Here is an 18,866-nt window from a genome sequence, read left to right on the forward strand (position 1 = left end):
TCATTGGATCTCCTTCAATCCCAACTTATCACTCTGTGTGTGTCCCAGTAAAAGAATGTTTTCCCTTTTTGGCTCCCTCACCAAAAGTCAGGTCCTGCACTGATTTCCTTTTCTACTTTTCTTTTTCCTCCTTCCCAATTTTGTGAGGACCTTTTCTGTCTCTTGAAGTAAGAGACAGAAAAGGTGAAATTGATGTTCAACCAATGTCCAGCAGGTGTCCTGAGCCAAGGGGTGGGTGTACATGGATGAGAGTGAGCTAAGAATGCACTTGTAATCAAGAAAATACATCAAACACAAGAATGTTATATGGGGATTAAGTTTTATAGGAGAAGAGGAATGAAATGAGTTCTGCAAGGGAAACAACTATGTAAAATTCCTGGCTTTTCTAGAACAGTTTGTTTATAATGTGTGTTTTTTTTTTATATGGATGACATGGTAGATACAAAATCACTTTGGTATTTAATTTAGCTTCCATCGTGTACATTAAAAAGAGTGGTTTTTGTAAATCAATATTTATAATGTAAGAAGCACCATCTTTTATAATGATTTAGTCAAGATAAAATTTTTACATATTATCTTTTTAAATGGATGAGGAAAGGACACAGTGTTTCAAAATCCTTTAAGAGGGTAGTGGATGAAAAAACATTCAGGAACTATGTTCTAAACTGCCTGGAAGCTGAGAACCTGTGCTGACCATTTAACATCTTGACCCAGTGAAATGATAAAGCCAGAGTCATTTCAGAAATGTCCAAAAGCTATTTCAAGCATCCCCTGCAATTGGCCACATCCAGAACTCTGAACACAGTAAATGTTCAGTTAACACTAGCTCATTGACAAAATATTTTGGCCATTCAACTGATATCTATTAACAGCATAAATACAATATCCCTTCTTCCTAACTCTAACCTTCAGGGAGATCTTTCAATTTTTCAAATATCTGTCAAAAGTATGTTATTGAATGAAGCCCTCTACTAGATAATAAGTACACTGAATTTGGTTGTTTTGTTCTTTTCCAGATACTGATTAACATGCCAAGTATAATGCATGGCCCAGGAAGCTCAGGAGATGAATCAAATAACTTGAACATGAAGGAGCCCTGAGGAGGAGGCAGAGATGATCTCTGGCATGGGTATTATAATAGGCATACTACAAGGCTCAGAGGCAGTGCAGAGGAAGAAATGAGGAGCTCTTGGAAGTGGTGGGCAGAGGGCAAGTGTTTGGAATGTTCTTTAAGAATAGGTACACTTTAACTGACTCTTAAAAGATGGGCAGGTGTTTGACAAGGCAATGTGAACACCACAGATAGAGGGGAGTGAAGCCACCTGGAATCCTTCCTCTCTGCACTGCAAACAGTTTGGGATGGTTGGTGCATATGGCACGTGACTGTGCACATTCTGTCCATGTTGTGTGCACTGATGATTTATAAATGACAGAAGGGCAAGTGGTGAATCTGGAGAGTTGCAGAAGCACACAGAGGAAGACTGCCTTACATGGTTCTTCAAGGTATTTGGACATGATACTGTGGCAAAGCAAGTCATTACATGATTATTAAACTAAGCAGTATTGGTGTGGAATTTGCCTTCCACAACAATTATTTTCCTGCAGTGTGGATGACAAATTTGGGAGGTGGAAGAGGGGAAAGAATACAAACTGAACTGCTGGTTGGAAGACAATTATCAGTGGTCCTGGAAAGACTCAAGGCAATCAAGAAGCTGTGAAGGAAGGGTGCTGAAGGGAGGGACCTTAAGGATATGGCCTCTGGACAAACTGATTACTATTGTTTAAGGAGTAGTTTAGTGGGGAGCAAAGCAAAGACAAGCACAAAATGTGTTCTAAGACTTTTGGGGTTATGTAATTGGGTAAATGGTATTGATATTTGCAATATATATATATATATATTGAATCAAAAAATTGGTCACAAGTTTCTGGGAGAGAAAGTATCTTCAGCACCCTAACTCCAGGTCCTCAGTTTTTCTATGAGGCAGTAAGCACAGGTGATGTTATCCCTATTTTATGTCCAAAGGGGTAAACTTTTTGCCTACTATCACATGCAGCAGATTGGGAAGTTTACTCTCTACCAGGCTTAAGAACAGGTAAACAAGGGAGACAAGAACCATGCTTTCACAGAACTTATATTCTTGTGTTTCTGTTGGGGGGAACAGAATATGAACAAGTCAGCAAGCAATGAACCCAGGTCTGAAGGACTATGATGGTAGCAGGCAGTGGTACTTTATCTAGATATTAGGGAAAGTATCCCTGAGGTCACTCTGGAGCTGACCTTCCATTGAGAAGGAAGCAGTCATTCAGATTCTTAGGGGAAGAATTTTCTAGGCAGAGAACAGCAATTGAGAAGTCCCTGAGGTCGAAACAATTTTGCTGCATCCTGAGGGAGGAATTCCAATTACAGAGCAATTGAAGAGCTGGGGAAATTCCTAGTTCCAGTGGCATTCCTGGGAAGGTGAAAGTGAAAGGCTTGTGATGCCTTAGGGTAAATACCTAGCACAAATACTCTTGGGGAGGGCTGGGAACCTGCCCACCGTGCACAACACTATGCCTCTAGAAACTGCATCATGACTCACAAATGCTTTTGGAAGACAAGCCCTTGCTCAGTTGCCTATTTTGGTACCTCATTTAACTAAAACTCATTTAGGTTTGCCTACAGAGATGAACTTAAAAATCTTTAGATGAATGGAATTCATCTTAAATTTATCAGCTCAGAACAAGAAACCACCTACAGTCCAATGGCAGGCAGCTCTTCCCCCGAGGCTCAGTCATGCCCTAACATGTTACATGGGAACAGAGCCTCCCAGCCAACTTCCAAACCCCTAAAAGAGACCAGAGAGGCAACATTTTCCCCAAAGGATGCCCCGTTAGCTCAGCTGAACAGGACAAGGAGAAATGGTACCCCACTGCCAAGGTGCCAAGCTGGGTTCTTGTCTATGTGAACCTGGAATGCCTTGGAGAGATGGGACATTGGGGCTGCCTGCTGGCTCTGAGATGGGCCATCCCAAGCACAGTACTGCCTGCTCTCTGGAACACACTGCTCACACCTCTCATCCTGTGGTCATCCTCCACTGCTACTTTGTGGGCTACCTATTCTGCCAACAGTGTTTCTTATGCCACCTCATTCAGCCAAATGGCTTCAAATTCAAATTCTCACTACAGGTAATGCAGATCAACACTCTGACCCTCTCTGAAAAGATCCTACTTTACAGCCAATTTTCTCAGATATCTCTGCTTGGTGTATCAAAAAAAAAAGTATGTGAATTTAATATTTATCAATATAGCATGAATACATTATGAAATAATTAGATTATTCCTAAGTTATGTAGCCCCTTTCAGAGTATCACATTGAGAAGTTATATATATCGGGCACTTATTTTAAATACAGCCCCAAACCATGAAATGCATTCTTTGGAGTGGTGCTGGAGACTGTGGCATGTTTTGGTCCATGCCAAGGGTAGGCTCACCTTGTGTCTGAGCTCATTTCAAACCGTATGCTCATAACATCTCTTTACTTCAATTGACTGGTCAATTTATTGTTCCTAAAATCACCATTCAACCTTGGATCATAAGATGTTCACACATACTTTCACAGCACCGGTATGTCTCCTTCCTAACAACTTTAATAATGGCAATTTTTCATTTATTTTCAGTGATTGATTCACCTGTCTCCCTCAGTAACTGCGACTTCCACAGCAGCAGGGACCATGTGCATTTCTGCTTACCAATATGTCCCCAGAAACTAGCACAGCTTCTGGGACACAGTAGGGGCTTAACAACTAGCCACTGGGGGAAAGATGCTATGAAATATACTCATTGGTGGAAATGTTTCTGCTTCTAAGAGTGGATCTGCCAAAAATCATTCAAATCAAGGCTAAATAAGGTTAAGGCTCAGCTATGCTGTTTTTTTCTTTAAAAAAATACAAGAAAGACTTTGCTGCTATTTGGGTTTAAACTGATTTTGGAGACAATTTTCAAAAGGTTTGACTAACAATTTAACAACACTCATTTGTATATGTATGGAGATGACCAATTTTAAAACTTTTTTTTTTTAATTGAATAAGAGTTCATTTTCAAAAAGGTTCACCCAGATTAGGCCAAATTTAAAAAGATAAGAAAAACTACCACTTACTTTGTCAGGCACTCTCTCTCTATTATTTTCATTTAATCCTCATATCTGAATCTTACCCCAGGTCACAGATGAGGAAATGGAGGGTGCAAGAGGCTGGGGTTAGACACTGACTAAGTGGCAGAGCCAGGATTCATATCTAGGTCTATTTGATTCCAAGAGCTATGTCTTAAATCTAAGCCAAACTTTAAGCTAAAAAATTAATGCTGACATTGAATAATTATGTATTTGTTGCTCCCTCTTATGAAAAGGTACAAGACTACAGCTTAGTACCATCAACTGGGGCAAGTATTTAAAATAGAATTTGGATGCCAATGATGGGGTATCAGGGAAATGAGAAAATTCACAAAAAAGGAATAAGGAGGGATATTAACTAACATTAACCGAAAGCTTGTTTTATGCTAGATACTGTATTAGATGCTTTCATAGTAACATTTATTTTAATCCTAAGACTCCTGTGAGATGGGTAATAACAGTCAAGAAAAAAGTGGTATAGAGTAACTGGTATTTGGCTACTCCGATGCTCCTTTCCCCCTTTCTTTCTAAGGATGTGAACCGCCCACATTTCAGCTGAGTATTGTCTGGAATAAGGACAACATTCCCCAGTCTCTATTCCAGGTTAGTGAGGTCACAATACTAAATTCTGGTCAATGAAATGTAACAGGAAGTGTATGACAGCCTCTGGGAAATTTCCTTAAGAGATCATAGATGCTTGCTTTCCTCTGTCTCCTTCCTTTCCTTCCTTCCTCCTTTCTACATTGCATGTGATGGATAAAGATCCATCTAGGGCTATGAGATTGAGGACCTCATCTGATGTTTAGCAAACCTAAAAAGTGGAACCAGCCTAAGCCTCAGGAGATTTGTGAAATCATAATACCAGTTCTGGATTGTCTCTCTAGAAATTTTTTTAATGTGAAAGAGAAACAAACATCACTTTGTTTATGCCACTGTTCTTTGCAGTCTCTGTAACTGGCAGCTAAATTTAACTAATCCAGAAACTTATCCAAAGTGATCATGTAAGGTTCAAACCCAGGCCCACCAGTCTGCAAAGTCCACTGTCTTAGGCAGAAGCCTGAAGAACTCCTGATAATAATCTGCAAAAGATTGGTGGTGCGGGAAGAGTGTGTGTGTGTGTAAAACTGCTGACAAGAATTTGACCGAAGGAAAGAAGGAAAGTTCGAATATGCTCGCAATTCTGCATACCTAAGAGACAATCAAAGGGAATATGCTACTGGACAGTAAAGAATATAGTCTCCATCAGAGGTGGACAGAGAAAGATCTGTCACCTGCATGGATCTGGAAAGAGAAAGGAAAGAGAAGCTGTGTCTCTGAAAGATGCGGCTGTATTTTATTTCCCATCTATATTTTATAAATTTCCTATATACATTTATTATTCTGTTCATAGAAAATTCTAAAAGACTCAGTCACTATTTCCACAGCCAAATTTTTCAAAGTGTAAAATTGTGTTTAGTAGTCTCATCATAATTATTAAGCACTCATTCTGTGCCCATAAGTATGCTAGATATCAAGAACAATATCAAAAAGCATCAATATTGGTTTCTGACCTCAAGCAGCTCAGAACTTAGGTGAACACATAGAAAACAACCAAGTACTACTTACATGAAGAGATGGATCAGTGCAGGTGATAATAATCAGAAAGAGACTCATGAAAGAGAAGTAAAATTTAGAAAGACCTAAATTCTATATGTTTGCTTTATCTGCCCCAAATATTGTCTTAAAATGACCAATCCACCCTCAGGGCTCAGTCAATCTCTTTCTGGTAACCTGAGAAAATCCAGAAGAAAAAGACATAGAAATATTCTGTTTTCTACAGCATCCCATTGGTTTGGGGACATATCTAGTGGTAGGATCCTCACATTCATATGATAAAGGAGATGACAGTGAGCAGCAATGTGGCCGATTCCTCTGCCCAATGGCACAAGCAGAGTCACAAATAACAGAAATGAAAGGATCACTACAAATTGTGTTATTGAACTGCATGACCTACATGGAGCAATCAACTCACTCCTAGGTTTGGCAGGGCCTTTATGAGTTGATTCCCTGAAAAAAAAACAAAACAATAAAACCCAAACAAAACCAAAAAATTAAAAAAAAAATTAAAAAAAGAGAGACTCTGAGTGGCATCATCTCTACTCCATGTGGCTGCCTTGATAAGAGTTCAGATTTCTCTGTGTCATGAGAAAATTTTTATGATTAATGGAAGACAGAATATTATCCAGTATTAACAGTTATTTTCCAATTCTGTATTATAAAATTATTTCTGATAATGGAAAATTCTCTATTTCTTTCAATTAATTAAATCATTCAAATTCTACAGTGTATAAAAGGAAGCACTGGAGTTCTGGAGAGGTGAGGCAGAATACGAAGGTAAATAGGAATCATTATTCCTTTTCTCAGAGGTATGTAATCTACAGGGGAAGCAGGCAGCACCTGAAAGGGGAGGAGAGGTTGGTGGGCCACTCAGGGTTGAAGGAGGAGCATAGGAACATGGGTCTGGGAAAGTTTGGCTAGCTTTACAGTGCTCAATTGAAATACTACTTTGCAATATTTTCTCAACACCAGGGTTCAAGTTTGTTAGTCCTACTGAGACATCAGGTCAGAAGAAAAGAACAAAAGTGAGAAGGCATTCATGGCTTTGCATTCTCAGAAAGTCATCCTGCTGGTTCAACTCTGTATGATTGAGCATATTGTCATTGATGAAGAATTTTTATTTATTTTTGATCAAAGACTTCACCATGTTTTCCTGAACTTTTCAATCTCCTGGTTGCAGAGTTTTAACATGAGCTCTCCTCGGGCCTGGGAGAAATTCTGAGAATGACCCCTGAGAATCAGCTCAGTGGTGAGAAGTCCAAGGACAGGATGAGGTCGACATTGCAAGTGTTTTTGGAATAAGGTAGGTTGACTAGAAACTGTAATTGTGCAAGGCCAGCTGTGCACTTCTGTGTGAGCTGATCCCTTATCATGGTCCCAGTCTTAAATATTCACGACCAATTACTCTGTGTTCTCAGCCCACTATGCTGATTGACCCTCTGCCTTAACTATATGACATCCCTTCCTTTTATGACAAGTGTTAGGAAGGTGATCTTCCAGGCTCTCCTTCAAGGGAAAAACACGATTTCCTGCAGCAGAATGCCCGCCATCTCCAGCTAATCTGTCTTCTTGGAAGATGTTCCTAATATTTCTTTGAAAGATTCCCATGCATCCCATTTAAATAATATGTACTGTCATCTGGGTTCCATATTGGAATCTGCCACACAGGAGCCAGCCAGTTATTGACTATTGTCTCTTTCCCATCCATAAAATGAAGACTTCTAAGAAAATATTTGCAAGTGAAGCCAGGCTGAAAGCTTAGAATTAAAGCAGAGTTAGTGCCCCTTAGCTCCTGTGAAGTGATATAAAAAAAGCCCTGATGGGTTCTGCTAGTGACTGAGACAGTGCTTGCTGGGATCCCTGTAAGAATTCAATCTGTGTTCCCTGGACCATGTTGAAATCTGGGCAAAAGTTTTCCTGATACTGTGAAAACAGCTGGTTTCTGAGGTTCCTCATAGTCAACTTTTTCATTTCTTTGATTTAAAGTATCCCAGGTCTAATACCAGCTAGGCCTTGATTCCATGCCCCTCCCATCTTTTTTTCCTCAATGACTCTGTGTGTATGTATTTGTGCATATGTGTTTCTTGGCCTAATATTAGGCTATCTGTTAATTGTAATACACATTTAATACTGAACTTCAATTCTAATCTTAACTGATTCTCTAAGACTAGGACATAATATGTATGCTTATGTATGTGTGTGTGTGTGTGTGTATGTATGTATATATACACACATATATATAATTTGTTAAGAATTTTTAAGAATCAATATAAATTGTAAAAGAACAAGATTCAGAACATTTTAGAAATAGAGGAAAAGAGATATGAGTCAGAAAGTGTATGAGAATTGGTATCTTGGCTTCTGCTGGTGGCTCTTCTGTCAGTGAGATCTGGGGCAAGCCACTAACAGTCTAGGCAGGAGTTTCTGTTTTCTATGTGTTTAATGTAACTATCCTGGACTATATCAGAAAAGAAGATAGGAATATTTCATGTTCCAGATATCTCAGACTTCGTTTCATCTTACCACTCATTTATCATCCAACAAATGTTTATTCTATGCCTACTGTGTGCAAAACACTGGACTGGTTTCTGAGGATACATTGGTCCATTTGATGGATGTGGCCTTTGCCCTCCTGGGGTCCACAAGTCTCCAAGCATTCCTCCAGGGACCGTTAGGCTGAACATGATAAATCTGTGGGGACTAACTAACCAAACCCCAGTGTGTCCCCACACCACAGTTCTCTTTGTCTTTGTCTCCTGAATCCTATGTATCCAAATGCAGGCACACCTTCCAATTATCCACTTATTTTACTAATTTATCTCTGCTAACTTCTTTATCTCCAATTCAGTCTCTCCACCAAATTGTTTTTGGAGGATTTAAAAACAAATAAACATGTGCCCTCAAGAAACTTATAGTTAAAAAAAAATAGAGGCAAATATGTAGCTGGATATATGAGCAAATTCAGGGCTGATTAAAATCTCCTAGTACAGGATATTGACATGGTTCAGAGCCTATGAGTCAAATATGCTTTATAATAGCTGAATGTAACCAGGTCACCTTATGAAAAAGAGCAGTATGATAATAAATCAGGCATCTTTATCTCATTACAAAATTGAAGGGCAAAAGTAGTTGGGTCTTACATTGGTAGATGAAAGAGTGGGCTAAAGTGGAGAGGACTTCCCAGATTTCTCAGAGAAATTGAGACCTAAAGGGCAAATTAAAAAAAAAAAAAAACTTAAGGCTTAAGGAAGCCTGTTGTTTTTGTGAGCAGAATAGCTTTTTGTGTCTTGTAAAGGCCTCTGTGTAACTGGGGGAGTTACAGACAGATTGATTACAAGTAAAAATGAGGGGGGAAGCATACTAAAGGATGAAACAAATATGTAAGTGGGTGTAAATTTTATAATTTTACCTTCATCTTTGAGTGAACTTGATTATCAAATAAAATGCCTGGATTTGCTTAATTTACTTAACCAATTCAATAATCAGATACAAAATTTTGTTCTTCAGGGTCCTCAAGGACACAAACACACAAAAAAAGATGTGTGCATTCTGACAAAACATAATCATAATGCAAATAATTTCTATTTATAAACTATTTTATAGTTCATGCATATCACTCAAACAGTGTATTACTGTCATTTCAAAATAACATGCTCTCTCCTCTGTAGTCTGCACACCTGAGAGTGACAGCATCTCTTAGCAGTCCCCAGTCTTGCTGAGTCATTCTGTTCATCCTCCTGTAGCTCAGGCATCATTCAGAGGCCCAACAGTTTGAGAATTGACAAGTGCTTAACTATTGATCCCTAACTTACTCTGGAGGAATGCTGTAAGACTGTGAACCTCAGGAGAGTAAAGGTCACATCCATCACATAGACTAGCACATCCCCAGAACCCAGTGCATTGTTGTGCATATGGCAGGCACCCAATAAATATTTGTTAGATAATAAATGAATGGGTGAAGTGAAGTCTGAGTCTTCTGAAATGCACATTTTCTCTATCTTGTATAGTGCAGGGTCCTCTCAAGATTTAATCCCTAGCTCTGTCTACATTAACATGTACTTATTTGATTGAAGAATCAACACACTTAAAGACTGGGATTTGGAAGTGAGAAGGAGTACATGGAAGTGATTCAGGAAGACAAGGAAATGAGACACAAGTGGCAACATTTGTCAAAGTAAGATAAAAGAATACTTATTACAAGATTACTTATTATATTTCTCATGTCTGTGCATGTCTTCATCTTCACCTTCTGGTAACATATACATCCACGTTGAATTGAGCCATTTTCCCCAAATCGAGGATCTTGTGACTTTGAAGTACCATAACATCTTGAGATTTCTTTGATAATTTTTGACCAATGGGTTCTAGAGATGCTGGAAACCCTGAAAGTATAAAATAACAAGACAGTGTAAAAACATGAGTCAGAAAATCATGACTGCCTTTAGACATAGCTACTTAAATATAGCATGGTGACTAAAAGTATGGATTCTGGAGCAAGACTACTTAGATTCAAATCCTGACTTTGCCCTTGTGAGCTGTTTGATTTTTGTTGTTAATTAATTTCTCTGTGCCTTAGTTTTGTATTTCAAAAATGATTTGTGGTGAGGATTAAATAAACAATACTGTTAGAGCAGTTCTAGGCATATAGGAAGTGCCATATTAATCTTAGCTCTTGTCGTGATAGTGGGTAAGTCACTTATCCACTCTGGGTTTAAAGTTTCCAGGTATAAAATGAGAGACTTTGACTAGATTTTCTCTAAGGCCCTCCTGAACCTACTGTTTTCAAATGCTTACAGTCCATGTGCTTTTCTACATATATGTATGTAGTTTGTGATAGGAAAGTGCATGATTAGTAAATGCTTTCCTTGATTGATGCAAGGAGATGTTATTAGGGGATTGAGACAGTCTTCTTCACTAGGCCAAATTCCTTGAGGGTAAGAGTGTATCTTTTCCTCCTCAGGATCCCAAGGCCTAATGTGGTGCCTGGGGACAGTGGGTGCTCTGTAAACTGTTAATAGATATGGAATAAATGCCTATGTCTTGTGTACCCAGATATATGGGAATGGGAAATGGTTGTAACTCCTTCCTAGGCCTTATCTGAATTAAAGCTACTTACACCGAATATTCAAAAAACATTAGTGGTCTCTACTGGAGACATTCCTAGTACAGGAATTCAAGTTTGAATTTTTGATGGCAAATTCTGATTTAAGTTCATAAGTCCTGGATTTGAGAAGTAGGGTATAGCAGATACACATAGTTTACTGTGTTGCAAGCACAGATTTGGTGTTATGGCACTGAGGATGGCATGATCAGCATTAGAATGCCAAGTCTCATTTCTTTGCCATGTATTTATGCATTTTTTACAGAGCAGCTTTATCTATAGATTTGTACACATGTTGTGTTTGCTCTGATTCATTTTAAGTAAAAAAAAAAAAAGAGAGAGAGAGACATAGCATTAATTGAAAAATTAATGTTAAGAAATTGAAAAGACAACACACAAAATGGTAGAAAATATTCACAAATAATATATCTGATAAGGGACTTGTATCCAGAGTTCATAAAAACAAAACTAAGCAAAACAATAGGATTTACATTTCTCATTTAATTTATTATTTTCTCTACACCACAAGTCTTTTTTTGGCATTACTGTTTTCTTTTTCATTAATTGAATATTTTCTAATATTACTTTTTAACTTCTTTAATGATTTTCTTGCTATATATTTTTAGTTATTTACTTAGTGATTGCTTTAGGCCTTACCATATATGTCTTGTCAAAAACAGTTTCACAATTACACCAGCAATTTCAGAGAATGTAGAAACAGCATTCACATATAGCTCTACTCTCTTTTGTTTCTTACTGTGGTATTCTTGTCATAGGTATTATCTCTATGCATGTTATAAGCCCGACAGTACATCATTATAATTATTATTCCTTTATGTAATTTTATGTCTTTTAAAGAAGCTGAGAGGAGAAAAGAGAGCAAGTTTATACGTATAATTTTTCTTTTTTTTAAATTGAGTTATAGTCAGTTTCCAGTGTTGTGTCAGTTTCCAGTGTAGAACACAATTTTTATTTTATATGTATAATTTTTCTCATATTAGCCTTCTTTCCATTTCAGGTTCTATGCATTAGTTCCTTTGGATTCAAGTGAAACATCTGGAGTCAATTCTTAACCCAATGTTGGTTTGTTCTCACCAACCTCTTTGCCATGCTATTGGAAAATATATTACATTTCTGTATGTTATATGCCCACAAATACAATTAAATGTATACTGCTTTATGATTTTTAAACAAGATAAGAAAGGATAAGAAATAGGCAATTATACTCCTTTATAATTGCATAATTCCCTTTATCAGTGTTCTTTGTTTTGTGTGTGTGTGTATTCAAATTACTGTCTTGGGTCACTTGCTTTCAGCCTGAAGAACTAACTTTAGCATGTCTTGTAAGGTAGGTCTACTGGCAGCAGATTCTTTCAGATTTTGTTTTCCAAATGTCTTTTTATTTCATCTTCACTTTTAAATGATAATTTTGTTGGATATATGATTCTTGATTAAGAGCTTTTAAAATTTGAGGGCTGAGAATAGGTTATCCTATTGCCTTCAGCCCTCTATTGTTTCTGATGATAAGTCAACTGTTAATCTTATACGAGTTTTCTTAAGCAAGATGTCATTTTCCTCTTGCTGCCTTCAAGATTTTCTTTGGCATTTTTACTATGTGTCTATTCATGGGTCTTTTTGAGTTTATCCTACTTGCAGTTTGTTGAACCTCCTGGATATGTAGATTTAAATTTTTTAGGAAATGGGAATTTTTTAGCCACTGATTTTTCAAATATTTTTCTGCTCCTTTCCTTCTCTGTTCTTCTGGTGCTGCCTTTACATGTCTGTTGGTATACATTAGTGTCCCACATTTCTCTGAGACTTTGCTCATTTTTTCTTCATTGTTTTTTCACTCTGTTCTTGGATTGCATAATTTCTATTGAACTATTCTTAAGTACTTTTACTTTCTGCCCGTTTAAGTGTATTATTGATTCCATCTAGTGAATTTTTAAATTTCAGTTATTGCTCCTTTCAGTTCCAAAATTTCCATTTGGTTATTTTTAATAATTTCTGTCTCTTTATTAATGTTCTCTATGTGATGTGACACTGTCATCATGCTTTACTTCTAAAATCATGGTTTTTTTGTTTCTTTGAACATATTTATAATGGCTTCTTTTCTCACATCTGGTCTCTCCTGCAGGTGGCTTTATTGCCTGCTATTCTTCTGGTATCTAGGCCATAATTTCCTGCTTATTTTGCATGTCTCATATTTTTTGGAAAATGAACATTTTAGATATTGCAGCAACTTTGGGTACTGGCTTCATCTCTCCCCTCTTTCAGTGCTTGTCATTGTTGTTAGCTTGTTTACTTGTTTAAAGACTAACTGGATTATTTTAGTGTTGTCCATTCCCTTCTCTTCCTCCTCTATCCCCTAAACAGACACAGGGTAAAGCCTCTGATGTTTTTCCTCAGGGATTCATCCTTGGACATGCCCAGCCACTTTGGGATAACAAGGTTTTAGCAGGACTTACGCAGTGTTTGTCTAGTTACCTGACCGCACTAACCTATGAAACTCCACTAACTGCTGGTTAAAAGCTCTATTGTTCATAACAATGCCCTGGAGAATAAATTATTTACACCCTAATCCAGTCAAATTCAGGCAGCTATGAAGGGACAGTTCCTGATGGTCAAAGTTTGAAATTTATTCAGACTCTAGTTCTTGCAGCTGGTTTCTTATTTTTCTCCAGCAACTAGTTGGCTTATCATTTAGCCTGTATCTTCAATGAATTTATCAGTCTCCTCCCCATTGCCTCTCACCAACACTTCTACTGTTTTTGAAAGCAAACTTAGATTTAAACTTCATATGCTGTTGCAAATAAAGTTGGCTCCTTTGGGGAGATAATTTGAGCTCTCTGTTCTATGGTCTGCCTTTTCTCCGAGGGAAAATCTCTGAGCCACAACTCTGGTGCTGGAGTAAGGAACAATAGATCAATTCTAAGTGACAGCCCAGGTTGAAGCAGTAAGTGCTCAGTGGATATATGGGCAAGAGCCCCAGGTGTCCTTGGCTTGTCTCCCTTGGCACAAGCCCCTGTCCTATGAGCTGAGTCAATAGCAATTGGGACTTCAATGTCCTACCATGCCCAAGGTAGAACCTTTGTCTCATGAGAGGAAACATGGTGGAAGAATGGGGCCCCCACCTGTTGGCTGCAGTAGTACAGAACTTTGCCTCAGCAACAAGTATCTAGGGGCAGTATGAGAAATGCTAATGTCATGTCCTTCCCAGGAAGACAACCCTCCAACCAGGACCTGGGGGGAGTCAAAAACTTGTGTTCTTGGTTGTACAAGTCTGGATGGAGTTCCCAGCTCAATGAGTGGAGAGGGGAAAAGTGTGGATATTCAAATACTAAAGACTCATCATTTTATGGAGCTTTAGTAAATATTCTTGAGTAAATGTGTCCTCATTTGCTGTATACCTGTAGTGGCATTTCCATTTGTGTATGCTCATAAGGCCAACTATTTTTAAATGTGTTTTAAAAATAGTTTTCATCAGTTTTTTTGAGGAGTGATTCTGATTTGCACACCATCATGCCAGAAGTGGAGCCAGGAAGGGGAAACTGATACAGTATAGATTAGCATTCTCTTCAACTGAGGGCTTGCTGTATCTTTGGTTGCTAGTGGAAAGCCTAAGATATATTTGTAGTATAAAAAATAAAAATTAAAAAATAGTTTTCTAATGTTAGTATGTTAGAAGCAAAGCATAAGATGACAATTCCTGTAGATGATTTGTTGCTTGAATCCTCTGAGAAGAAATCTTTAGAGAACTGGAGATATAGGAGGATGCAATTTCCCAGGCATTTCTCAAGGGAGATCATGTAAGCATTTCTAGAAGCCAGCACTCAAAGCATCTTGGGATGGATACTCTGTTGTAAAGAGACTAAGAGAGTTCAATATCAGCTATCAAAATCAACCTCATAAAAATAATCATATTAAAGAGTATGTAGAGTAAAGAAACTCAGTGTAGAGTTTACTAACAGCTGCTCCAAGAACCCAAATCAACCACATAAACAAAATTGTAGCAACAGTAATAAAAACAATAGAACAGCCACTTTTATTGAACACTTTCCACCTTTAAGGAAGTACACTTACTATCTCTAATCCTCATGATCACACAGTAAATTAGATATTATTCCTACATTTATGCAAGTGAAGAGATTAGACTTAACATATTCTAGGTCACTTAGCTTGGTTCTAGAGCTTAGTCTCAGATGCAAGCTCTCTGACTCCAAGGCCTGTCCTCTGTCCATTACTTACACAAAACTGTCCAAAAAGGGGTGAAGAAATGAGAAAAGAAAGAAAAACAAAGGGTTAAAATAGATAAGAGAATAAAGTGGTAAGGAAAAATGTATGAAAGTATAGTCATGCATGGGAGTGCCAGGGCAGGATCAACAGGTTCCTCTGTAGCTCTTCATTAGCACAAATACCCTCCAATTTGGTCTAAGCCTTGTGAGGTGAGCTTCATCAAGGCTCAACAATGCTGAACCCACAAATCTTTTCAATGTAGCCCTATTTCTACATTGGGTTTTTGCTGAGAAGTCTGAGGAAAAACTCCCTTAAACTTTCCAGAAGCCCAATTGTTTGAGAGCATCTATGATACATACTGTATCTCCTCAGAGAGTCTTTTTCTGATTATGTCATACTCCAAGGATGCAACCATAATGATTCTGAGGTTTAAGGAAAAGAATCTTCAGTCATGTCCTTCATTTCATATTTGACCCCTCCATCTTTTTTCTTTTCTTTTCTGGCAACACCCTGGATTTTTTCTTTGCTTGGAAACCATTTATGAATTTAATTTTAGGATCATTTCCCTTCCTGGGAACTGCTGCTTTGTGTCTTCCTATTCCCCTTCCCAAAATTGAGTTTATGGTCTCCATAAGATTATATATCATGACAAAATATCTTACAAGACTCCTTCAACTTTCACTGCATTTTGCAAATTGTGATGAGTTGTATTTTTATTTTTATTTCATTGAATACATTTTAAAATCCGTCTTGAGACTTATTTGACCTATTTATAACGTAGAAGTGTGTTGTTTACTATCCAGGTATTTTAGGACTTTCCAGCTATCTTTCCATTGTTGATTTCTAGTTTAATTTCACTCTAGTCTGAGACATACATTATAACATTTCTGTTCCTTTCAATTTTTAAGGTGTGTTTAATGATACAAAATGAGGTCTATCTTGGTGAATGTTTCATGTTAGCTTGAGGAAAATATGTATTCTGATGTTTTTGGTATTCTATAAATGTTGATTACATCCTGTAGATTCCAAATAGAAAAATCAATCAATATAATATACCACATTAAGAGAGCAAAGAAAAAAATGGTCATCCAATTGATTCACAAAAATCCTTTGATCAAATTTAATAATTTTTCTGTTAAAAAAATACTAAAAAATTAGGAATAGAAGAAAACTTCAACATGATAAAAACCATGCATGAAAAATCCACAGCTACATCCTACTCAATGATGAAAGACTGAAATCTTCTCCCCTAAGATAACAAAAAAGACAGTAATGCCCATTTTTCCCTCCTCTATTTAACATAGTATTAGAGGTACTAGCCAGTGTAATAAAACAAGAGAAAGAAATAAAGAGATTTAAATTTGGAAATGAAGAAATAAATTCTCTCAAAACACGACAAGATATTAAATATAGAAATATCAAAGATTTCACCAAAAAATAGAAAAAATAAACAAATTCAGCAAATTTGGAGGATACAAAATCAACAATTAAAAATCAGTTGCATTTCTATACACTAACATGACAATTCAAAAAATTAAGAAAGCAATCCCATTTAAAATAGGATCAAAGTGATTAATTAAAAATAAATTTAGCCTAGAAGAAGAATGATTTGCATACAGAAAACATTGCCAAAAGACATTAAATAAGACATAAAGAAATAGAAATCCATGTTCAAAGGTGGGAAGTTTTAATATTGCTAAGCTGTCAGTACTACTCAACAGATTCTACAGATCTCATGCAATTCTTATCAACATTCCAATATTTTTTCCAGAAAATAAAAAGTTCTAAAATTCATAGGGAATTTCAAGTGATTCCAAATAAACAAATAAAAACTCTTGAAACATAAGAACAAAGTGGGAGATATCATACTTCCTGATTTCAAAACTTAGTACAAACTATTGTAATCCAAATAGACATATAGACGAATACAGTAAATAAATCTTCTCATATGCGGTCAAATGATTTGGTAAAGGTGTCAAGACCATTCAGTGGGAAAAGCACAATATTTTCAACAAGTGATACTGAGGAAATTCGATATTCACATGCAAAAGGATGAAGTTATACCCTTACCTTCCTCCATATTCAAAAATTTACTCAAAATAGAACAAAGATCTAAATGTAAAAGCTAAACAAAGTCTCTTAGAAGAAAACGTAGGGGAAACTCTTCATTCTATTGGGTTTGGCAGTGATTTCTTGGATATACACCAAAGGTGTTTGTAGACAACAAATGAAAAAATAGATAAATTGGTTTTTACAAAAATTTAAAACTTTTGTGCATATCAAAGGACAATATCAAAAGAATAAAGGGTAACTCACAGGATGGGAGAAAATGTTTACAAATCATACATTTGATAAGAAATTAATATACAGAATATATAAAGAACCCTTTAACTCAGCAACAACAAAAACAAAAACAAAGAGCTCATTTCAAAAATAGTCAAGGACTTGAAGACACCTTCCCCAAATAACAAAGATAAATGGCCAATAAGTACCTGAAAAGGTGCTCATCATCATTATTCATTAAGGAAATGAGATACATTTCACACACATTAATATGGTTGCCATTTCTTTAGAAACAGAAAACAAATTTTGGTAAGGATGTAGAGAAATTGAGAATCCTGTACATCATTGGTAGGAACAAATTGAACAGCTAATGTAGAAAACAGTATAAATATTCCTCAGAAAATTAAACGTAAAATTACCATTTGATTCAACAGTTCAACTTCTATTTATGTATTTCAAAAGAACTGAAAGTAAGAACTCAAATATATAGTTGTACACCAATGTTTATAATAGCATTATTCATAACAGTACAAAAAAATGGAAACAATCTAGTTATACACTAACGTATGAATGGGTAAATAAATTGTAGTGTATTTGCTGGTCAGAATGGCTGTCATCAAAAGAACACAAGCAACAAATATTGGCAATGATGTGGAGAGAAGAAACCCTTGGTGGGCTCTTGGTAGGAAAGTAAATTCATGCAGCCACTGTGGAAAATAGTATGGAGATTTCTCCAAAAATCTCAAAATATAATTACTATATGACCCAGATTCCACCCCTGGGTATATAAAAGCAAAACCAAAACCAAAACCAAAAACACTAATTTGAAAATATACATGCATGTCAATGTTCATAGCATCATTATGTACAATTGCCAAGGTATGGAAGCAACCTAAGTGTCCATGAACAGGTGAATGGATAAAGAAGATATGATATACACACACACACAGATAGATAGATAGATATAGATAGAAATATTATGTATAGATATTTACTGTAAACTACACACATACACACACGCACACGCACACAATGGAATACTACTCAGCCATAAAAAATGAAATTTTGCCATTAACAGCAACATGGATGGACTTGGATGGCATTATGCTAAGTGAAATAAGTCAGACAGAGAAAGACAAATACTATATGATATCACTTATATGTAGAATGTGTAAAATACAACAAACTATTGAATATAACAAAAACAACATCAAAAAAAGAAGCAGGCTCACAAATATAGAGAACAAACCAGTGGTTACCAGTGGGAAGTGGGGCGGGCAATAAAGGTATGGAGGAGTGGGAGGAGTGGGAGTAACACACTATTGAGTATAAGACAGGCTACAAAGATGTACTGCACAACAAAGGGAACATAGCCAGTATTTTGTAATAACTGCAAATTAAGTGGAAATGTAAAAGTTCTATAATAATTAAAAATTAAAAAAATAAAATAGAGTGTAGTACATTCTTACCATGGAATGTTCTTCAGCCTTAAAAAGAAGGATA

This window comes from Camelus bactrianus, chromosome 36, assembly GCF_048773025.1.
Source record: "Camelus bactrianus isolate YW-2024 breed Bactrian camel chromosome 36, ASM4877302v1, whole genome shotgun sequence".
In the NCBI taxonomy this organism is placed as follows: domain Eukaryota; kingdom Metazoa; phylum Chordata; class Mammalia; order Artiodactyla; family Camelidae; genus Camelus; species Camelus bactrianus.